This window comes from Giraffa tippelskirchi, chromosome 13 (assembly GCF_054371585.1).
Source record: "Giraffa tippelskirchi isolate mGirTip1 chromosome 13, T2T-mGirTip1v1.2.pri, whole genome shotgun sequence".
Classification (NCBI taxonomy): domain Eukaryota; kingdom Metazoa; phylum Chordata; class Mammalia; order Artiodactyla; family Giraffidae; genus Giraffa; species Giraffa tippelskirchi.
Genome location: NC_137287.1, coordinates 118,558,280 through 118,582,461, shown reverse-complemented (window position 1 = coordinate 118,582,461; position 24,182 = coordinate 118,558,280). Strand labels below are relative to the sequence as shown.

Sequence of the window (24,182 nt, the reverse complement as noted above, 5' to 3'; positions counted from 1 at the left end):
GGGTTCTGGGTAGGGTCTGTGGATTGCGTGTTGACCTTGGACAGTGCGAGGAGTTCAGACTGTTCATTAGGGAGGAAGCCTCCTCTCTGAAAGTCCCTGCAAAGGTCAGGGCTGTAGGGAGATGCAGGCAAGACCAGGAATGGGATGGTGCACTCCACACCAGCCCCTGAGCACTTCCCGCACCTCCTCTTTCAGCCTCCAGGCCAGGCCCCCATCATCTCTCACCTGGTCCATCATGGTAGCCTCTTCCCAGGTTTCCCAGCTTCCGTCCTGCTGACTTCCACCCCCGAGTCCACTCTCCATCCCCAGCCAAAGGGCATCCGTGAACACCCGAGTCAGAACCCATCCCTCCTCTGCTCTCAACTTCCCCATGGCTCCCACCTCACTCAGAATAAAGCTACCGTTCTCAGCATAGCCTACCAGACCCTCCATGATCCAGCCCCCATCAATTCTCTGGTGTCACTTCCTGCCACCCTCCCCCTGACTCCTTACATTCCAGCCCCACTGGATTTTTTAAAACTTTTTTTGGGGGGGGATGGGGGAGCTGCATGTGATCTTCAGTTGCAGCATGTGGAATCTAGTTCTCTGACCAGGGATAGAACCCAGGCCTCCTGCATTGGGGGTGTGGAGTCTTAGCCACTGGACCACCAGGGAAGTCCCCAGCCCCACTGGATTATTGCTCCTGCCTCAGGGCCTTTGCACTTGCTGTTTCTCCAGGTGCCTGCCCACCAGATATCAGTGACTCCCTCCATCTCTTCATTCAGGTTCAAATATCACCTCCTCAGAGTGGCCTTCCTGAACCACAGTGCCTCTCCCCTGCCTATCCCTCTCTTCCCTTCCTGCTTTATTTTTCTTATCACCACAAGTCAAATGATACTTTTATTTGTTCCCTTGTCTCCTTCTTGTTAGCTCCCTGAGAGGCCAGGCTTTTTGTTTTGCTCACTCAGCTCATAAATATATCTATCTATCTGCATACACGTCCACATACATATAACAGCTCTGGTGAGATACTGAGATGTGTAACTCACCCATTTAAAATGTACAATTCAATCATTTTTAGTATATACAGAGCAGTACAACCATCACTATAATCAATTTTAAAACATTTTAAAAATAGTTTTGTTTGATAAGAGGAGAATCTTACTCACATAAATGCTCTATCATTTTATTTTTTTGGCTGCACTGTAAAGCATGTGGGATCTTAGTTCCCTGACCAGGGATCGAACCCAAACCCCCTGCAGTGGGAGCATAGAGTCTTAACCACTGGAACACCAGAGAAGTCCCTGAAGCATTTTTGTCATCCCCAAAAGAAAACCCGTACCCATTAGCAATCACTCTCTATTTTCCCACCCCCTTTCCAGTCCTAGGCAACCACTGATCTACTTTCTGTCTCTATGGTTTGCCTCTTCTGGACATTTCACATAAGTGGGGTCATACAATATGAAGCCTTTTGTGTCTGGCTTCTTTCAGGTAGCATAATGTTCTCAAAGTTCTTTCAAGTAACATGTATCAGTAGTTCATTCATTTCTATGGCTGAGTAACATTCCATGGTATGGAGGATGCTGCATTTTGTTTATCCTTCATCAGCTGATGGATATTCAGGTTGTTTCTTCTTTTGGCTATGATAAATAATGCTGCTGTGAACATTTGTAAACAAGTTCTTATGTGGACATAGGTTGTCATTTCTAGGAGTGGGATTGCTGGATCTTTTGGTAACTCTATGTTTAACCTTTTGAGGAGCTGCCAGACTGTTTCCCAAAGTGGCTGTGTCTTCTGGCATTCCCACCAGCAATATATGAGAGTTCCAGTTCCTCTTCACTTGTTACTATCTGTTTGTTTGTTTGTTTGTTTAATTCTAGCCATCCTAATGGGTATGAGGTGGAATTTCCCATTGTTGTTTTTTTTTAATAATTTTTTTTAAACTTATTTGACTGCACTGGGTCTTAGTTGCAGCATGCAAACTCTTAATTGCAGCATGTGAGATCTAGTTCCCTGACCAGGGACTGAACCCAGGCTCCCTGCATTGGGAGTGTGGAGTCTTAGCCACGGGACCACCAGGGAAGTCCCTTTCCAGTGTTTTTGATTTGCCTTTCCCTGACGGCTAATCGTGAACATTACTTGAGTGAATTGAACGACAAAATCTACATGGCTCAGCCAACTCAACTGCCCTCCAGATTAGGGCAGGGCTAAAGTCTGTTGCTAAGAGGACTGCCCCACCCCTGCAACACACAAACACACACACACACACACACCCCACCAGCCAGGATCCTGTCTGAGGCTGGCCACTCTCCAGGGCAGCCCTCCACTCTGACTGGCAGGGGTGGCCAGCTTTGGGGGCTAAGCTCTAGGAAGCATCACTGCAGTCCCCTCCCCAGTATTACAGAACCATGGCTGGGTCTCCCCTCCTTCCGTTTGCTCCTCAGCCTTTGTGGGAGCTGCTGCTACCTCCTGAAAAAAAAGTGAGGCTCTGACTTCTGGGCCCTGGGACACCATCTGAGCCCTGTGCTAACTCAGTGAGGGGAGAGGCTCCAAAGTGGCCAAGACTCAGCCCATGGAGCTCTCCCTGTAGTGGGAGAGGTACCTAGTGCACACGTAGACAAACGTGTAGGTGATTTCAGGAAGGGATAAGTGCAGTGAAGAAGAATAGAGAAGGAAAAGGGAAGCTGAGTGACAAGTAGAGAGGCTGCCAGTTTAGATGATAATAACAGTACTAGATGTGGCTTCCCAGATGGCTCAGTGGTAAAGAATCTGCCTGCCAATGCAGGAGATGTGGGTTCAATCCCTGAGTCAGGAAGATCCCCTGGAGAAGGAAATGACAACCCGCTCCAGTATTCTTGCCTGGGAAATCCTATGGACAGAGGAGCCTAGTGGGCTACAGTACATGGGGTCCGAAAGAGTTGGACAAGACTTAGCGACTAAACAACAATAGGACTAGACACTTGTGTGGTGTTTACCAAGGGTCAGGTTCCAGTCAAAGCAGTTTACATATATTTCCAAGTGAGGCAATCAGAGAAGTCTGTCACGGAGAAAACAGATCCTGCTCCCCCCCCACACACACACATACACACACACACACACACGCTTCATGGGCATTGACTTTAAACCAGAAAAATAAGGAGCCATGTGAATTGCAGCATGAGGGCACTTCAGAAGTGAAATCAGCAAGTACAAAGGTCCTGGGGTGGAAATGCATTTAGTAGTTTCTAGGACTAGTAGAGAGGCCAGTGTGTGGGTGTGAAAGTGAAGGGAGCGAGCAGGAGGTGAGGTCAGCAGAGTTGAGGGGAGGTGCAGATCAGGGTAAGTGACCTCGCAGGGAGACCTGTAGGGAGAACCCAGATTCAAACCTGGCTCTCAGAACCTGTAGCCCAGGGCTCTCTTGGGGGCCACACACTCCTCTTCTGTCACCCTTGCTCTCCTCTCCACTCCCAGGAGAAGGCATCTCGTGGGGGTCTGTAGCTCTCCTGCCCAGAGGCTGGGAGAACACAGCATGACCCTCTTTTCCTGGCCCTGTTGGGGCCCAGCATCAGCCTTCACTGGAGCCCAGGTCCTCCACTCCCCAACTGCGTGGCCTTGGCCAAGGGACCTGACCTCTCGGGCCTCAGATTCCTCCTCTGCCAAATGGAGATCTCACCTCAGAAGGTCTGTGTGAGAATTAACATAGGCTGAGATCACGACTTCCCTGGTGGTCCAGTCGTTAAGAATCCACCTTGCAGTGCAGGGGATCCAGGTTCGATCCCTGGTCAGGGAACTTCGATATCACATGCCACAACACAACTACTGAGCCCTCGAGCTCTGGAGCCCAAGCACCACAACTAGAGAGTCGGTGCACCACAATGAAAAGACCCCACATGATGAAACAAAGATTCCAAGTGCTGCAACTAAGACCTGACACAGCCAAATACATAAATTTTTTTTTAAATACATTCATATGAAGCTTAAAAAAAATAGGGTGAGATAGACCCAGTGCTTAGACTGACACCTTGTAAGTGCTTAATAAATCTGGCTTCTATTATTTCAACTGCTATTTCATTTTATTTTTACTCCTGCCCTATACTATGTGTGATGGACAGGGGTGGGGGTGCTTCTGGTCGGCATAACTTGGAGCCAGGGATCTGGGGGCAGAGTGAGGAGGGAGAGGGTCCAGGGCACAGACCCCCAGGAGGGGTCTCATCTGACACTGTAGGCCCAGTGCTAAGAGGATAAGTGAGTGAACTGTGAGTCAGGAAGAACTTGCAAGGGCGCTTCCCTGGTGGTCCAGTGGTTAAGACATCCCCTTCCAATGTGGGGGTTGCAGGTTTCATCCCTGGTCAGGGGAGCCAAATTTTTATTTGTCTCATGACCAAAAATAAAATAAAACAAAACAGAAACAATACTGTAAAAAGTTTAATACAGATTTTTTTAAATGTGGTCCACATAAAAAGAAATTTTTTAAAAGAAGCTTGCAGGGTACCTACGATGTGCCAGGCCTGCTGCTCGGCATAAGTGGAGTGGGGATGGAGAACCAAACAGAGTCAGCATCACTGCCGACACCTCCCCCTCCCACTGCCACCCCCACCCTCAGGCCGGCAGCTCCAAACAGACCGTAGGCACTGTCTCGAGCTCCCAGCTCCTGCAGTAGCGCTGGACTCCATGCTCTGAAGGGCCCCACACTTTGTTTATGCTCTGCTGTCACTGTCTGGAAAATCATAATAATTTCTGAACAAGGGGCCTTGCATTTTCACTTGGCACTGGGTTCTGTGTATCAGGCATCCAGCCCTGGCTGACACGGAGCTAAGCTAGAAGGCCCCCCTTCCCTTGCCAGAGCCAGCCAAATGGATGCTTGCTTTCTGTTGGGATTTGGAGACATTATTTGATCTCTCTCATCAAGCGCCTTGTGAGTTTTCTCGGAGGGTCAAGAGAAGTGTTTGTCTTTTAGGGGAACCGGAGAGCCCAGGAAACAGAGAGAGAGAGGACTGCACAATGCTTTAATAGGGAGGAGGTGGGGGCTGCAAAGAGTTGGATATGACTTAGCGACTAAGCAACAGCAACAAAAAAAGATGGAGGGGGGCTGATTATCAGGGACTCTGTCCCCTGAGATTTTTCTATAAATCACACCTCTGACTTCCAGGACCCCAGAACCTCCTGGAAGGGAAGGGAAATACCACTGGTCAGCACCACTTTGTGCCCAGAGCTTTCCCTAATGTTATTTCACTGAATCATCATCATTATTATTATTATCAGTCCGTTTTGCACAGGATGAAGCTGAGACTTTGTAAGGCAATGCCGATTGCTTAAGATCCCCTGGCTCATGGGAGCAGGGGAGGGAGATAGAGCAGCGGGGGTGGCAGAAAGCAGGACCACGTTACCCATTTCACGGGCCCTGAGAACTTTGGCCTCGCTCCCCGAAAAATACTAAATGTTACATTTGATGGCTGCACTGATACAAAGGTGAATAGATTAAGATTGCATATGAAAACATCTTCTGCAGTCTAAAAGTCCATTGTCTTTCCGGGATTTCCCTGGCGGTTCGGCAGTTAGGACTCCTCCCTTTTCACTGCCAAGGGCCCAGGTCTGATCCCTGGTCGGTGACCTAAGATCCCTCAAGCCATGCAGCACAACTGAAAAATAAAAAATTCATGGTCTTCCTTCTAATTATAAAGAAGTGAGAACACTGGGGAGAGGTCCCTAGAAGCCACGTGAGCCCCACACGCTATCCCTCCGGCATGTCATAGAGAAGTTGGCCCTGGCAGGTGTAGAGGCAGAGAAAAAAGAGAAGAGAAGAGAGAAGCGGGGAGAAAGCAGAGGAAGAATAAACCAGGCGGCATTACACATCAGAGACACCAAGGCTGCAACGAAACAGGATTAGCAGCAGCCAGAACTTCTGCTCTCTGCCCAAGCATTTGCACCCTGGGACTCGCCTCCCCTGAGACCCTCCTCTCCCTGACCACCTGGACTCACTTCCTCTGGAAGCTCTTTTTTTTTTTTTTTTAATTAATTTATTTTATCACACTGCATTAGATGTAGGATCTTCATTCCTTGACTGGGAATCGAACCCCACATTCCCTGCAGTGGAAGGGCATGGTCTTAAACATTAGACCACCAGGGAAGTCCCATCTCTGGAAGTGTTATCTTCCCAGCCTGCACCTGTCTGAAGCTACAGCTAGATCAGCCCTGTCCCACGACCCCCACCCCACCTGTTCTAGAAGCCACTTCTCTGCTTCCCAGACTGGACCTGGGTCTTCTGATTTATGCCATCACCTCGGCGGGCCACACCAGTCATGCAGCCAGCAGCACTGTTACCCTTTGCTGCCATTAACATGGCTCTTTACTTCCGGTAAAATGACCTTAATTTATCAGGCATTATGACTAATACCAGATGATTATGGCCATTAATATTTATGGCTTTCAGTCCCAGGAGGGGACTTGGGTGCTAATTGGCACTCTTCTCTTTACTTCTTCGATGTTCTGGGTTTCAGCTTCTTAGTTTCAAAGAGAAATATTGGCTGAGGCATTTTCTTATTTCTGGATGATTCTCTCATTCCATTCCCTCATTTCCTTGTGATTCTGTAAGCAGTCTAGAAACACGCCGGATGCACTGGGGGCTCCAGGACACTGACGAAGGGCTGAGGTCACGGCAGAGCGGAAGATGGCTGCATTGAGCTGCCAGGAGAGGCAGTGCTTTTGCCCAGAGGAAGGGAGACAGCAGGGAATGTGTACATTTGCCCAGAAACAGAGCCCCGTCTCAGACACCCACGCCTTCCTCTATCTCTAATCAAACGCTTTCTGGTCTTTTTATATAAGGTGGAATCCAAATCAACCCTTCCCAACACCCATCTCTGGGTTGGTTGAACAAATGGAGGTGTTTGGGGGCATCTGTTTCGGTGCTCGGATTGGAGAGGACATATCACACTGCTTCTCCTTCTGGCTCTTAGGTTTGGGGGCACTGGGAGCTGATGTCGCCTGTGCTGAGAGAGGTGTCCTTGTCGTCTCTCCGGTTCGAATGGAAGATATGTTGCAAATGGCAGCCTGTTGCCATGGTCACTAAGGCGCTTCCTTCTGGGGGGGGCGGGGAGCGTGGCCTGCCTGGGGGTCCCCGGACGGCCTCGCCCACTCCCGTTTGGGCCCCCTCTGCTGGGGCATTCAAATCAGAACGCCCTTCTGGAGCTATATGTGAATGAGGTGCCAGGAGGCCCCTGAGTTGGGATGGAGCACTGGTATCCTGACTGAGGCCACAGTCCAGCTCCGGGGAATGGCAACCGTGCCAGAAAATGGGCACCAAGTACTGCCAAACCTCCCAGTTATCTAAATGAGAAATTTGGCTTATAGGCTCACTCTCCCAATTACTTTTATTGTTGGCAAAGACGGCACATCGTAGAATTTTTAAGAACGGTGTGGGCCAAACAAAACACGTTCGTGGGCCAGCCATTTTGTCTGGCCAGTTCGGCAGTAATTCCGCAACCAGAGCGGAGAAGCGTCATCCAAAATGGCAGCCCTGTTCAGCGCGCTTTTGGGGTCATGAGGTCAGCGAATCCAGGAAAGCGGCTTTGTGAGGAGACGGGAGGCCCGGGCAGGCAGATTCTTAGCCACTGCTCCACCGGGCGAGTCCCTCCCTGTTGGTGTTGATCCTGGGCTCATAAAGGGGCGTGTGGCCTTGCGTCTGCCCCCAGCTTGCTGAGTGAGTTTGAACTCTCCGCCCTCCCAGGGTTTCCCCATCCATCTGTACCATGATGGGATTGGATCATTTCGGAGGGTCTGGCTACTGCTCACTGACTGCCCCTCCTATGCTCATTTACTCTGTGTGGCATGATGTCCACTCTGTATGATGCCCAGAAATTTCCAGAGATTTCACAGTCAAGAAACTGCTGCCTCCGTTCCGTTCACATCTTCATTACCAGTGACCTGTTGAACAAACCTCTGTGAAGGTCGCTGAACTGGGAATGGGGGTGAAGCCCTGAGGAGGACAGGCAAGATCCCTGGCCCACATGAGCTCACCTCCTGCTGGTAGAGGCAGGAAGAATGGAAGGATCATCCCATTTCTGCTCAGACACTGGCGAGATACTAGGCTTGACTCATTACCTGGATTGGTTTGGACAATGTCCTGTCTTTTCAGACTCAGCTGAGCTATTATAGCCTCCAGGAAACCTTCCCTAACCAATTTCCCCACCCTTCTTCCTTCCACCTGCCGCCCCTGTGAGTCAGGATTTGCCTCTGAGTTTTCTACTTCAGTACTGTTGACATCTGGATAATTCTGTAGTGAGGGCTGTCATGTACACTATAATATGTTTGGTAGCATCACATACCTCTACCTACTAGATGCCAGTAGCACCCCTGATATGCTCTCACACACACACAGTTATTGTACCAAAAATGTCCTGTGGAGGGGGAAAAAATCACCTTTGGGTAAAAACTGCTGATTTGAGACCATCATGGTGGCCCCATTCCTTTTGTCAGTGATGGCTTAAATGTGGATATGTGATGCCACCCATCAGATCTTCTGGGACATTTCTGGAAGGGTTTTCATCTATTTCAGAAAATGACAGAAGGATGAGAAGGACGTTTTTCCTGTTCTTGGTTGTGGTCATGTCTTCACATGATGGTCAAATGATGGCAGCCACTTTGGGTCCATGAGGTGAGTGAGCCTGGGAAAAGAGCCAATCCTCTGAGGTTGGTAGAGCAGATGGTAGAGAACTTGGATCTCTGATGATATTGTTGTCAACCTCAGTGATGGGGTAAGTCTATCTCAGGACATTTTGTTATGTGAAGCTATAAATCCCCTGCTTGTTTGACTCTTTCTTAGTCAGAATTTTCTGCTTCATGAACTAAGAACATTTCTCACTGATAAATCATGCTTTAGACCTTATCTCACATGTCAACTTCCTCACAGAGATCTCCTCTGCTCCCTGGTAGAAATTAGGGTCCCCTTATTATTCTGAACTTTCCTCTGGTGGCATTCATCCCAATTTGTGTTAATATTTTGTGCATCTGTTAAGGTTCATCTTCCTCTACTAGTCTGTGAGCTCCATGAGGACAAAGAACCTGTTTTATCTTTTCTTTCTACCATACCCAGTGACTTAACACAGTGCCTGGCAGGAGACCCCCAATATATTTTTGTTGAAATAATGAATGAATGGGGAAATGGGTGGGTATATGGCTAGAGGTATGAAAAGGTGTGTGTTTGAAGCTGTGCCTGTACACTTTGGTGGGGAAGTCTTCTTAGGTCTGCAAACCCCAAAGCTGAACCTAGAACTTCAAAAATAAAGGGAGGGCCCCTGAAAAGCATCTCATTCAACTCTGAAGAAAGCACGCCTGTGAAATCACATTATGCAAATGCTTCACAAGACAACAACCTTGTCTTCCTTGAACCTAGACATCAGGGTTATTTGAGAAGTGGCTACAGAGGCCACAGTGCAGAGCGGCCTGCCAGGCAGAGGAAGGACAGAGTCGAGAAAAACAGCACAGATTTAGCCTAGAATCCCTGGGTGGGTGGAGGTCTGAGAAAAGCTGCTTGGCTTTGTTCAAGTGAAATCTGATGAAATGTGGAGAATCATTCTATCAGAGGTAGTGAGGAGTGTTCTGGCTGAATCGCCCACCTGGACAGTGAAGGGGCCAGTGAGCTGGGATTTCGTGGTTCAGATGGGGAAACCAAGGCCCACAGAGAGCGAGGAACTTGACTGGCATTCCCCAGCAAGTGGCCTCAAGTCACCTGGCTAGTTGCTTGTATTGTGCTGTAGCTGAAAGCATCACCCTGTGTGACCTTGGGTAAGTCACTTCCTTTCTCTGAGCCTCCATCTCTTTGCTGGGATAATCGGGGTGGCGAGGTTCTCTCGAACTAAGCAAGGCTGTTGGGTGGCTTCAGCAAGGCATCAGGGAACAAGCCCACAGGTGAATCGTTGGGGCTTGGGGTTGGAATTCTATCTTGAAATCCTTCTTGAGACATCCAGGAAGACAGCATGGGGCTGCCTGAACTGGGGATATTTTCTTATTTGTGTGTTTGCCCTTCTAACTGAAACTCTGTTGTCATGGAAATGCTTCTCTTGGTATTCTTTTAAAAATGGTTCGGTTGGGATGTAATTCATGGCATAAAATTCACCCATTTAAAAGGTATAACTCAGGGGTTCCCCTGGCAGTCCAGTGGTTAAGATCTGAGCTTCCACTGCAAGGGGCACAGGTTCAATCCCTGGTCAGGGAACTAAGATCCCACATGCCTCAAAGTGCGGCCAAAAAATACATAAATAAAACCCTGGGAACCTATATGTTTTTTAAAAGGTATGACTCAGTAGGTTTTAGTATATTTGCAGAGTTTGTGCAGCCATCACCGCAGTCTAATTCTAGAACATTTACATCATCCCCCAAAGAAACCCCATACCCATTAGCAGTCACGCTCCATTCCTGGGTTCCCTCGGCCCCTGGCAACCAGTAATCTGCTTTCTGTCCATTTAGATTCACCTCTTCTGGACATTTCCTATAAATGGATCATACACCAGGTGGCCTTTTGCATCTGGCTTCTTTCACTGAGCGTAATGTGTTCAAGGCTCATCCATGTTGTAGCATGTATCAGTGCTTCATTCCTTTTTATGGATGAATAATATCCCATTGTATGGATCTGCCACATTTGGTGCATCGTTCGTCAGTTTGTAGGCATTTGGGTTTTTTCTACTTCCTGGCTTTTGTGACTAAGGCTGCTATGAACATTCATGTACATGTTTTCATGTGGAGAGAGGTTTTCGGTTCTCTTGGATCTATACCCAGGAGTGAAATTGCTGGCTCACATGGCAACTCTGTTTAACAGTTTGAGGAACTGCTCTCTGGGTCTCTCTCCCCTCAGATGGTGGAGTAGAATTCAGGTCAGAGCTGCTCTTGTGGGTCAAGGCTTGTACCTCATGTTGGATGTTGCCAAGGTCTCTTCCTCTGCTCGAATGTTCTAAGGGGGCCCCACAGTAAGACATTTTGGATTCAGGTCTGCTGCTTCAAGGTTGTGTGATCTCAAGTAGGTGACTAAACCTCTCTAACCTCCATTTCCTTCCCTGCAAAATAAGGAAAGATGCCATTCCTGGCTTGAAAGATAATTATGACAGTCAAAATGAGGACATGTGTGCAAGAAGTATTTGCAAAAGCTAAAAACAGCTGTGTGTTACTGTGCAGCTGCTATGCTGTGTCCAATTCTTTGCGACCCCATGGACTGCAGCGTGCCAGTAGAGATATTATTTATTCATTCAACAGATATTTGTCAAGAGCCTATTATTTGCCAGATACTATGTTAGGTGATGGGGATGGACCTGTGACCAAGGCAAGTAAAATGCATGCCCTCTGAGATTTTACATTCTGGTCTTTTCAGACGGTGGCCAGCCTCTCTATAATCTTGAGCAAACCGTGCGTCCTTTTCAGGCCTCAGTTTTACCACCTGTTAAATGGGTGTGCGGGATACATCCAGGTGGAGTCCATCAGTAAATGAACCATACTGGGCACAAATGAACCATACTGCAGGGACATAAACTCCCAAACTGCAGGGATCATCTTTAGGAGACAAGGAGAGTGGGCTCTTCCTAGACGTTCAGAATAGTTCAAGACGGTCCATGCAGGAAAGGCATGTGGACTAGAACAAGCTTCCTTCCGCATCTCTTCCACATCTCTGGGACTCAGTGACACCACCATCCCCAGGCAGCTCCCAGCCTAACAGGCATGATTCTGTTACATCTCCTGGCTCTTTCCTGTGGTGGAGCCCAGCCTGGTGGTCCAGACCTGGCTGCTGGCCACAAGTGAGAAAGGGGCCCTCTGGGAGTGTGTGTTCCTCACGAAGAACAAAGATGTGGGCAGCAGTCTACAATGGATGCGGAAAAACACCGCTTTTTGTTTTCTCTCTGGAAAGGTGGCTGAGTGAGCCACGGCAGGGGACCCAGAACATCTGTACTGAAAACACTGTTATTATAAGGCAGCCAGAGGAAGGAGCCAGGAGGGGCTGATGGAAGACACCACCCTTATCACCCTTGAATGCTCTCCAGACTGGGGTTTGGCCCCAGGAGAACCCTGAGCCAGACTTGATACCAAGGGTGATTCTCACTCCTGCTTCCCTACACCCCTGCTGGCTCTGACCGTGTCCCTTGCCTTGCTCCACAATCTTCTGTGGCTCCCCACTACCCTCAGAAGAAGCTGAAGGACTTAACAAAGCATTCAAGGCCCTCCAGGTTCTGGTCCCAAGTGACTTTGCTGGCCTCTTCCCACTCCAGGCTACTTCTTAGCAGTCCTAGAACTTGCCCTACACTTTCATGCCTTTGCTTACCCAGTCCCTTCACCTAGAATGCCTAGATTAGTCCATCAACTCAATTCTACCTAATCAAAGCAAAAAAATTTCTATGCCCCACTCCCTCCATCCCAAACCAAGCTTAGTGACCTTAGCCTAGAGACCTGGCTTGAGAGTATGAAATTCCCCAGAGACTGCGTGTGGTCAGGTGAATGAATGAAGGTGACCAAGAGGGGTGCCCAGCAGACAGAAATTCTCAAGCTCAGTCTAATGGAGTGGATGCTTCTCAGGCTTCCCTAGTTGCTGAGATGCAGGAACATGTAGCTTGATCCTCCAGTTTTGCAAGAGAAGTTGAAAATTGGGATTATAAAATGAAATCTCCCCAATTTTATGAATGTTAGCAACTAATTCAATGTTTTGGAAACACTTTTTAGACCAAACAAAATGTATCTATCAGCCAGATTCAATTTACAGGCCACAAATTTTCAATTTCCCTTTCCTTGTTACAAACAGAAGAAGCTAAGTCACAGTGTGTTATACGTCAGCAGTCTCCAAACTTTGAGGCACCAGGAGCCAGTCTCATGGAAGACAATTTTTCCTCGGACCAGGGGGTGGGGAGATGGTTTGGGGATGATTCAAGTGCGTTACAGTTATTATGCACTTAATTTCTATTATTATTACATCAGCTCCACCTCAGATCGTCAGGCATTCAATTCCAGAGGTTGGGGACCCCTGTTATACGTGATACAGACATATTTGGCCTTATCCTTGAGGCTGGGTTGGGTGCTCTCTCCTAGGGTGGTCTTGACAGTATCTCTCTGAGGAGATGAGATTTGTGCAAAGACCTAAAGGGAGTGAGGGAGTCAGGTTGTGGTGAATCTGGAGGAAGAACTTTCCAGAAAGTCAGACCTGCAAACGCAAAGGCCCTGAGACAGGAAAGAGCCTGGTGTGTCTGAGGCATAGCAGCAAGGCTGTGGGCTGGAGTGGAGTAAGACAGGAGGAGAGTGGAAGGGGATGAGGAATGATAACCAGGTCCACATCTATACAGGGCCAATGGGAGGCTGAATTTAATTCAGAATGAACAATGAAGACAACAAATCGATGAATGAATGAACAGATGAATGAATGAATGTGTTCCAAACTGCTCACTGGAATATTCATATTCGCTGTGGGAGTGTGGATGTGGCTGCTTTGTCTTAGGGTCTGAAGTCTTCAGAATTATGCTGGAAGATGTTGGTCTGTAGTTAACATCGCCAGGTTGCCGTCAGTCTGGAGCTGTTTTAATGGTGCTTGATTAGAAGCCTCAGATGGAGAGGGGTCTTCATGAGGGTGGGTATGTATGAGAAAGACAAATGGAGAGGAACCAAGCATAAAGAGATGGGGCTCACCAGAGTACCCGTCTAGTACCCTCATCCCAGCAGGCCAGGGACAGCAGGCCTCCAGGTGGGTCTCTGAGCTCCCCAGCACGCCCATGAGACTTCTCATCACCAAGTCCTCAGGACTCCTGCAGCCACCCCTGGTGAACCCACCGGTGATAGCATGTGGCAGACCCGCTCCTGTCCTTGGCCGCACTCGGCCTATGAGACTATTTTCTGCCTTGACTCAGGCACTGGCATCCCAGCTGCTGGCAAGCGAGTCTGGTGGGGTTGCCATGGCGACCCTCAGGCATGGATTCCCAGAGATGCTCCCTGCATCCTCCCGGAGCCTGCCACTGCTGATTGCTGGGGGAGAGCATGACTCACCGTTAAATATATCGCGGCCGTCCCAAATTGGCGGCTCAGCCCCGGCAGCCGGATGTGGGGACAGGCAGCATCTGGGGGAGTGTGAGGTTGGGAGGCTGAGAGGCACGACCTCCTGTGCGTCTTCAGAGCCTTCGGCTCCTGTCGCTCCCGGGCGGTACCTTCACCAATTCCCTGCCCAGATCTCCTGCCTTTCCCACTGTCTGGGTTTCAGTCCCAACTCCATTCACTTGCTAGCCGGGTGACCTTGGACAGGAAGCTTTCCTTCTCTGGGTCTCAAAGTCCTCATCTGTAAAATGGGGGTGATGTGAATGCCAACGGTCCAGAACTGTGGAGGGTCTGAGCTTTCACTTGGCTTGCAAGCTAACAAGTGAGCCTGCCACAGTTGAGTGGATACTGGCAGGAGACATGAGCTCGCTGTGTCAGAGATGAAGGACTATGACAGCCCAGCAGGCGGCATGAACTTCACGTTCCCATCAGCCCTCTTTGCCCCCAGGTTCCATGGGAGCCCTTCAAGGTGCCCCAGATGGCTGCTGCACCACCTGGACTTGTCAGCTAAGGATCCCCGGGCTTAGGAAACACCCAATTTTATAAGAAAGCTGCTGGCAAACCGGCTCAGCCTTTGCCCTGGTAGGAGACCTCATCTTTATTATATTGATGGGGAAACAACTCTCGCTGTACTATTTCTATCTTCCAAGGCTGCTGGCTAGACATCCTTGAGGAGAGAGCCCAGAACAAGGCTCTCATTGTCTCTTGCTCAGAAGACAGGCAGACACGGAGTGACCCGTGGAGAACTGTCTCCTGCATCAGTCTGTAGGGCTGTTGGGAGAGCAAAGGAGTTCATACATGTAAACTGCTTCACACGGCCACCTGGTGAAGAATAAGCACTTAATAATGTCCGCAGTTATCATATGATTCTCAGCTTTTGTTGTTGTTTAGTCACGAAGTCGTGTCTGACTCTTTTGTGACCCCGTGGACTGTAGCCCACCAGGCTCCTCTGTCCATGAGATTTTCCAGGCAAGAATACTTGCCTGGACTGCAAGGAGTTGCCATTTCCTTTTCCAGCGGATCTTCCCAACCCAAGGATCAAACCTGCATCTCCTGAATTGGCGGGCAGATTCTTTACCTCTCAACCATCAGGGAACTCCCTTCATAATATAATCTCTTTTTAACTAGTAGGAAGTCAGAGGCCTTCTGCTCTGTGGTTTCCCCAGTTAGGTGACTAAGAAAATCCCAGCTTCTATCCTTTCTCACCAGGACATACCCACTTATCTCCTGCGCTCCTCAAAGCTTTAACAACCCATAGTCCACACCCCAGGCTCCTCCCTCTGACTTCTCTGGGTTCTTTTTTTTAATGGCTTTATTGCGAAAATAATGTATATACCATAACATTCCTTCATTTTAAAATGTACAGTGCAATAGTTTTTAGTAAATTTACGGAGCTGTGCTATGAGCTGATTTCAGAACATCTCCCCAAGAAAAAACTTCCCACCTACTTGCATTCACTCCCCATTCCCACCCACAGGCCCAGGAAACCACACATCTGCTTTCTGTCTCTCTGGATCTGCCTCTTTTGGAAATTTCATAGAAACAGACTCACACAATACGTGGCCCTTTGCATCTGGCTTCTTCTGTTGAGCATAGTATTTTAGAGATTTGTCCATGGCGTTGCATGCATCAGCACTTTGTTCCTTTTTTATAGCTGAGTAGTATTTCATTCTTTGTCTAGTCCACACTTTGTATCCAATAACCTTCCCTAGGTTCCTGATGAGAGCTTTTGGGATGCTGTCAGTTTTGGCACGGGCATTGACTGTCACAGCTGGGATGCTGCTGTTGGCACTCATCAGGCCTTATCCTGTCATCTTGGCCCTTTGGGGAGTACTGGCGAGCTGAAAATAAGAGAGGAACAGTTTGGCAGATGGAGTTTTAGAGACTTTTAAAACCACACGGCACATCTACTTCCATGAAAAGCAAGCAAACCCACTTCCATGGAGCCAGTCCAAGCCCTGGAGAAAGAGGCATTCATGAAGATTTTACAGGCCAAATTCTCCTTCCTCTTCCCAGCTCCATCTCCACGGCAGCCCCACATGATCGTCCAAAGAGAAGAGCAGAAGGAGAGGTTTCTGATGCTTTCCTATACAATGGCCTTATCTCCTTAGACATTCCAAATAGGACAAGAGCTCCCAGATAATTCCATGTTCCATGAAAAATAAGTGCAATACTGAATTAAAGGAAAACATCTATTCTCCACCTCTGCCACCTTCACCCCTGACTGTGGAGGTTCTGGGGTGTGTTTGGTTAATAAAAGATTCTGTCTCAAAAAAGAAAGAGTCCATGACTATTCTTAGCTATTCTAGTTGATGAGCTGGAGAGAGATGGGGGAAAAGTCAGCAGGTGAAGTTTTCTGGCCTGATTTATTGACCTTCCTTCAAATAACCAGGAATCAGGATTCCCCGGTGGCTCAGACAGTAAACAGTCTGCCTGCAATGTGGGAGGCTCGGGTTCGATCCCTGGGTCAGGAAGATCCCCTGGAGAAGGAAATGGCAATGCACTCCAGTATTCTTGTCTGGAAAATCCCATGGATGGAGGAGCCTGGTGGGCTACCGTCAGTGGGGTCGCAAAGAGTCGGACATGACTGAGCGACTTCACTTTCCTCCTTTCAATAACCGGGCTTTTCTGTTGTTATTCACATCCTACCTCTGGATTTAGGGTTCCTGCAAGATGTAGGAAATGCTTTGCAAGTTGGGGAGAGTGGTGGGGAGATGTTCTGCTTATCTATTGCATAACAAGCCACTCCCAAGACTTAGTGGCTTGAAATAAAATCAATCATTGATTTTTTCATGAATCTGCAACGAGTACAGGGATGGGTGGAGCTAGTTCATTTCTACGGGGCACATGGTGCCCACTGGGACACCTCAGCTGGGGCTCCCTCACACAGCCCAGCCTAGGAGTCGTTACTGGCTGTCAGTTCCTCTCCATGGAGTAGTCTGCATCTCCTCACAGCATGGTAACTGGGCTCCAAGCGTGATCATACCAAGAAACAGGAAGTGATAGATGCCCGTTTCTCAACGCTCGGGTCCTGAAACTGGCAACACATCATTTAAGCCATACTCTATTGAACAAGCAATTGCAGAGCCCAAATTCAGGAGGAAGGAACATCAACCTCACCTCATGACAAATGAGAGGCAAAGATCGTGATGGCAGTGTTTTCTTTTGGCCATGCTGTGCAGCGTGTGGGATCTTAGTTCCCAGACCAGGAATTAAACCTGCACCCCTTGCCACTGGATCACCAGGGAAGTCCCTGAAAGTGAAGTTTGAAGACTCACGTGGCTAGCAAGTTCATGGGACATCAGTGGGTCAGGAGGTTTTGGAAGAAGGTTTTGTGACGGGACTATCAAACTGAAAGGGACTGCCCTAGAACAAGACCCCCCTTGTTGCCTCGTGTTGGCCAAAGGGGCATATGTGCTCAGTCACTCAGGTGTGTCTGACTCTTTGCGACCCCTTGGACTGTAGCCCCCCAGGCTCCTCTGTCCTTGGGATTTTCCAGGCAAGAATACTGAAGTGGGTTGCCATTTCTTTCTCCAGGGGATCTTCCCAACCCAGGGATTGAACCTACTTCTCTTCCATTAGCAGGTGAATTATTTACCACTGAGCTACCTAGAAAGCCCCTGGCCAAAGTTGATTTCAGCCAAATTTCATTTTGCTTCGTGGGCCAAATGTGAAGCAGGACTCCACCCTGCCTGTACTATGCCCCCAGGTCAGTGTCCTGCCTTTGGAAATCCAGGCCTTCTTGCTCAGTCTTGGCCCACAACATCCTCTCACAAGTGGGGAAACCCAGGGACTTCCCTGGCGGTCCAGTGGTTAAGCCTTCCAACGCAGAGGATGTGGGTCCCATCCCTAGTCAGGGAGCCAAGATCCCACATGCTTCCTGGCCAAAAACCCAAAACATAAAACAGAAACGATATTGTTACAACTTCAATAAAGACTTCAAAAATGGTCCATAGCAAAAAATCTTTAAAAAGAAAAAAAAAAGAATGGGGAGACCCACTAATGTGTTGGCCCGGCAACACACAAGTGCCTGCGCCAGGCCCCTAAGCCCCTGCTTTAACGGAATCCAGAGAAACCTCTCCAGACACACCTTTCACCAGAGCTTTTAGGGAAAATAGCTAGAGCTCTCTGGCTTCTTCCGGGAACACACCAGCAGTGAAGCCCCTGAACTCAGTGTACCTCATGACTGGACACTTCTGTCGTCTGGATTTTCTAGAACCCTTTTTCTTCAGACCCTGGCCAGCAGGCCTGTCCTTACCTGCATGGCTGTCTTAGCAGCAAATTGCTAATGCCAGTGTGCTTGGAGGATCTCTTCTTGGATAGGAGGGGACAAGACCAGGTTTTGGATGCTGTCTTCTGCTCTTAGTGGCTGTGGGTCATCAGGCAAGTGACTTCACTTCTCTGAGTCTCCGTTTCCTTTTCTGGCAGGCAGGAATACTGTTCCCAGATATCGCAAGAATGAAGTTGACTGTACCTGTTACACTCCATAATAGCTGCTCAGTTAATCGTAACTGTCATGATTGTGAATGATCATTTTCTGCCTAATAATGGTCTTTTGGAAAGGTGAGCATATTCCAAGGAAAGCCGATTTTGTGTGAGATCTCATTTGCTGGGACTTCCCTGGTGGTCGATGGTTAAGACTCCACCTCCCAAAGCAGGGAGCCCGGGTTCAGTCCCTGGTTGGGGAACTAGAGTCCACGTGCCGCAGTGAAGATCGAAGATCCCAAGTGTCGCAACTAAGACCCGGTACAGCCAACTAAATAAATAAATAATATTTTATTTAAAAAAGATTTCATTTGCTGTTTACAAAGGAATATTTCCTAGTTCCTTGGTAACCGTGCATTTGGAGCAATATGTCACGATACAAATTTTACCCTGAGCCCCAAAAAGTTCTCACTGTGTTTCTTAACTACCTTGGCTAAACAGAGCATGCTTTGCCTCCAGTCAAACGCACAAAACAGGTATTGTTACAGCAGTGACATGGGCTGGTGGCCAGCAGAAAAACTGCCCAACCCCAGTGGGAAGTCATATCTGCATTTCTTGGAAGGAAAAATCCACGGGGCATTTCAGAACTCCTTAGCCCAATTGGAGTACTAAGGAGTCTGGATTCACTTGTTTGTTCTCCAACAAATCTTTAGTGTCTACTATACACCAGCCCCTTGCTAGGCTCCAAGCATACAGTGATAAAGGAAAAGAGCCAAGGCCCCAGAGCTCATGAAGCTTACAGTCTAGAAAGGAGAGAGGAACGAAAAACAACAGGACACCATGAAATATATATCTGTCCACAGATGCGCTTTCCTGGTGGCTCAGCAGTAAAGAATCCACCTGACAATGCAGGAGACACAGGTTCAATCCCTGGGTCGGGAAGATTCTCTGGAAAAGGAAATGGCAACCCACTCCAGTGTTCTTGCCTGGAAAATCCCATGGACAGAGGAATCCAGTGGGCTACAGTCCATAGGGTCACGAAAGAGTTGGCCACGACTTAGCAACTAAACAACAGTAAATCCACAGATGTAATAAGGAAGGGCACAGATTTTGATGGAAAGTTGGTGGCATTTGCAGTAGGTCAGGGTAAGCTGTTCTAGCGGTGTGACATTTAAGCAGAGACCTGAAATAAGTGAAGAAAAGAGATGAGTGTTAGGTGGGGGGTGGAGTGTTCTAGGCAGAGGGAATGGCCAGTGCAAAGGCCCTGAGCCTGGAAGTGCCTGGTGTGTTCCAGGAGCAGCAAGAAGGCCAGTGTGGTTGGAGCAGAGTAAGCAAGGGAGGAGCGGAGAGAGGCAGGCCAGAGAGGGAAGAAAGGCCTGCCACGCAGGGCCTCACGGGCCTTGTAAGACGTCAGCCTTTGTTCTGCGTGCATTGGGAGACAGTAGGGTTTGGAGCCAAGAAGAGAGAAATGACCCAGCTTAGGTTCTGGGACACCTCAGATGAATGTGGAAAATGAATCGGTTTATAATAGGCACAAGGACAGAGGGAGGAAGATAGTGAGGAGGCGACTGCAACAGCCCAAGCAGAAAAGGATGGTGGCCTGGCCCAGGGGCATCTGTGAGAGGAGGGGGAGAAGTGGGTACATTCCAGATACCTCTTTTTTTTTTTTTTGGTCCACACTGTGAGACACGGGATCTTAGTTTCCCCACCAGGGATCGAACCCACGCCCCCTTCTGTGGAAGCCCAGAATCTTAACCACTAGACCGCCAGGGAAATTCTCCCGAAATCCCTTGAAAGTAGATGAGACAGGTCTTGCTGATGCATTAGCTCTTCTGAGATTCCCTGTCACTGGTGCCTCCACCTGCTCCCCCATCAGCAGGCTCAGCAGCACAGTCTAGACCAGGTCGGCTGGGCTCTGCCCACCTGGGGAGATGGCGGCCTTATCCACCCAATCTGGTGACCCAGGCACTGGGCAAGGGCCACCCTGGCTTCTCCTAGGTGGTATCTCAGGAAGAGTTCTGGACTGAAGACCCTTACCATGGGTGACAGCCCCCCCACTGTGTGACATTAGACAAGTCCCCTTCCCCATGCTGAACCTCAGCTTGCCTATCTGTGAAATGGGAATTTTGAAACCAACCCTACTTCCTCCTGGGGTGGCTGTGAGAAGTCAGATGCAGGCTGGGCACGAGTTCTGAGGGCAGCAAAGGGCCACATTCACAAAGGGGTTAAACTCCAGTACGTTATCAGTAGTGATATTTAGTCATTTCTGCTGTCCTGCGGGCTGCTGGGGAACTTTGACCTTGGTTCAGGTCAGGCCACAGCTATGCTAAATCAACATATCTCACTTTTCTTATTGAAGTATAGTTTATTTGCAATATTAGTTTCAGGTGTACAACCTAGTGGTTCTATATTCTCACAGATGATACTCCATTTAAAGTTATTATAAAAGATTGTCTATATTCCCTGTGCTGTATATTAAATCTTTGTGTCTTATTTATTTTATACCTAGTAATTTATCTCTCATAATCCGCTACTGTATCTTGCCTCTCTCCCCACTGGCTAGCCACTAGTCCATTCTCTGTATCGGTGAGTCTGTTTCTACTTTATTATATTGATTCACTTATTTCATTTTCTTAGATTTATAAATGAAAACATATAACATCTCTTACTTCGATGTTGTGGCTAAACAGCCTGGGGTGCGTGTGGGGTCAGACAGAACTGGGTGGAGCTTCTAGCTCAGTTTCCGGAAAGTCAGCTAAAAAAACCCTATGATCCCCCCAGTTCACAGCCAGACCAGCCTTCCAGCCTGGTATTCCCTCCTGCCCCGTCTCACCCAAGGTTCCCAGGGGTGAGCTAGGCCCCGCTCCTGCATCCCGGTGAATGTCTCACTGTCCCCCGGGAATGGCTAAATGTAGATCATGGGCTTACTGTTCCTCTTCTCTGAGCTTCCCTGGTCTCTCCCTGAGAGCTGGGTCCTTCAGGCCAAGAGAAACCTTGATTCAGTTCAGTCCCTCAGTCGTGTCCAACTTTTTGTGACCCCAGGGACTGCAGCATGCCAGGCTTCCCTGTCCATCACCAACTCCCAGAGTTTACTCAAATTCACGTCCATCCGGTCGGTGATGCCATCCAACCATCTCATCCTCTGTCGTCCCCTTCTCCTCCTGCCCTCAATCCTTCCCAGCATCAGGGTCTTTTCCAATGAGTCAGTTCTTCGCCCCAGGTAGCCAAAGTATCGAAGACTAGAAGACTTCTATTTTTTGAGATTCCTGAAATATGAATTTATTTTCTTAAACCCCCCAAATGAAGACCTCCCAAAACTTGCAGAACATTTAAAATACTAAATTGAACAAATTCATGCTTTTGACCTACCTGCACAAAATTACAGCACAGTGTATGTGTGAGGTTCACAAGATAAGCACAGGATTTGTTTTATGTGCTTATGTATTTACATTTTAAATTCATGCTGTTCTCGTGGCCTGAGCCAGTGATGGGAAGCAAGAGTGGCAGTCTTTTCTCATCATCATCACTTGTGTCCCTGTTTGTGTATGTAACCCATTTAGAGTTAAGATCAAAATTATAAAAATATTGGGATGTCAGTATTTTAAATAGGTGATATATTTTCTTGATGTGAAAGTTAAAGTGTTAAAAGGGGCACATAGTGAAAAGTCCTTCTCCTACCCCTGTCCCCAGCCCTCCTCCCCAGAGGCAGCCACAGTTACTAATTTCTTCTGATTCTTTCCAGAAACAATTTAACCACATACAAGTTCATCCTAATTCATACATGCATAGATCCTTTTTCTTTGCTTTATTGAAATGGGGGCTGGCTACACACATTGTTCTCATCTTCCTCTGTTTGCTAACATTATTCCTCAGGGATTTTTCTCTATTTATGCATCTTGAGCCATCCTGCCCCTTTTTTACAGCTGCATAGTATTCCATTGTATGGCTGACTCACTGTTGATTTAACTTTTGCATTGTTGATGGACACTGAGGTTGTTTCAAAACTTTCTAATCTAATAAACAACAATGCAGTGAATAACTTTATACTTATGTCATGAAAACTTGTTGAAGACCCTTAGGGATTAGGAGGTCTGGGAGGAATGGCCCTTTTTTACATACCTCCAGCCCCTTCCTGGAAGCTGAGGCTTGATTAAGGACAGCATCACAAAATGGACAAAGAACATTCCAGGCAGAGGAGACTGCAATGCAAAGGCCCTAGGGCAGAAATGAGCTCAGTATATTCGGAAATGGCAAGAAGGTCATTGTGGGTGGAGTGGAACCTGTGAGGGGGAGAAGTTAGGACTTCAGCAGGTAATGGAGCCATGGTGAGGTGAGGCAGGAGGGAGCTAATGAATAAATGAAGCCATTCACTGACATTCATTCATTGACACCTGAAGGCATCATATTCCAAGAGACAAGCATGGCCCTCCCCTGACCTCTGGGAAGATTGGTGCCCCCCTCCTTGGGTCCCCTAGAGCTTTCCCAAGGCCACTCACAGAGAGGAAAGAGCCCAGTGACCTGCCACAGGGCTGGAACCCACCAGGTCTTCAATCAGCTTGGCTCTGGCCTCTCCCAGTGCCCACATTGGCATGGGCCAAGCACTTTTTTCCATTATTTTTATCATTTTGTTTATTTTTATTTTTTGTCTGTGTTGCGTGGCATATGGGATCTTAGTTCTGGACCAGGGATCCCAGAGTCTTAACCACTGGACCACCAGGGAAGTCTCATACATTTTCAAAATGATGGGAACTCATGGGTGCTGAACTGGGCGGAGCTCAGAATATTCCACCACTTCAGCCACTCTAAAACACTCTCCTCCATCTTTGCATGGCCAGCCCAGTCTCTCTCTGAGCAGCTCACCTTCTTGGTCCACCAATGATCCATTACCTCCCTCTCCTGGTCCCCACCCACCTGGCCAGCCTGCCCCATCTCCTCACCCTTTGCAGCCACCATGAAGCTTGGTGGTTTCACAGCCCAGCTCTGCCCTGACAAGCTGTGAGCAGCCTGCTTTCACTGCTCATAGGGGTGAAAGCAGTACTGGCCCCCACCTTTCAGGGCTGGAGCGAGATGCAATAAATGCACATAAAGTATTCTGAGCAGGGTCTGGCACGGAGAGTGCTCCGAAGGTAGGGCATTGCTTTTCCACCCAGGGCCTTAAATCTCATCTCCTTTCATTCATTGCTTGTGTGTCATCAGGCTCCTGTTCTGAACCATGAGCTGGGGAAGGGAGTGTTGCCAGTCGGGTTCAGCCCTGTGCCCCCAAGTGATATTTAAAGAGACCTTGGAGGAGAAGTCCAGAGTTATCTGGGGCAGGAGGGATGGGGAGAGAGCAGAGACCGTGTGTGGACCCTGGGGGCGGCCCAGTGGGGGAAGGGGAGAGGAGCCACGGACTGTGGAGCAGTGAGGAGGGGCGTGGGGACCAGAGGGAGCGGGCGGCAGGGGCCAGGCCCTGCAGGGCCTTGAGAGCCACAGCTCGGGGGTCTGGGTTCATTCCCGAGGTACCAGGGAGCCACAGGAAGCTCGAAAGCAGAGGGGTGATGCCTTCAGGTCCTGCAGAAGATTCTGATCTTGGGGTTCTCCGGGAGGAGGGGTTGGAGGAGGCAAGAGAGTGGGCAGCGCCGACTCAAACCCTGACTGCCCTCTGGGGTCTGTCTGTCCGTCTGTCCCTCTCCTCTGTCCCCCTCGCCCTCTCCCCCCTCTTTTTATTCTCTGTCTCTCTCCCTCTCCTCACTTCCCTGCTTCCTCCTTGTCTC

The 24,182-nt window shown here is 48.7% G+C and overlaps 1 protein-coding gene and 1 long non-coding RNA gene across 2 annotated transcripts in view; both read left to right on the top strand.

Moving 5' to 3' along the window:
* The window catches only part of KCNB1 (potassium voltage-gated channel subfamily B member 1), a 103,056-nt gene that overhangs the window by 41,017 nt on the left and 37,857 nt on the right, over positions 1-24,182 (top strand). The gene's annotated exons all lie outside the window — the stretch shown is intronic.
* Positions 7,038-11,290, top strand: LOC145533528 (uncharacterized). The gene is made up of 2 exons (XR_014074143.1): positions 7,038-7,654; positions 8,510-11,290. It is a non-coding gene; the product is annotated as an uncharacterized LOC145533528 (long non-coding RNA).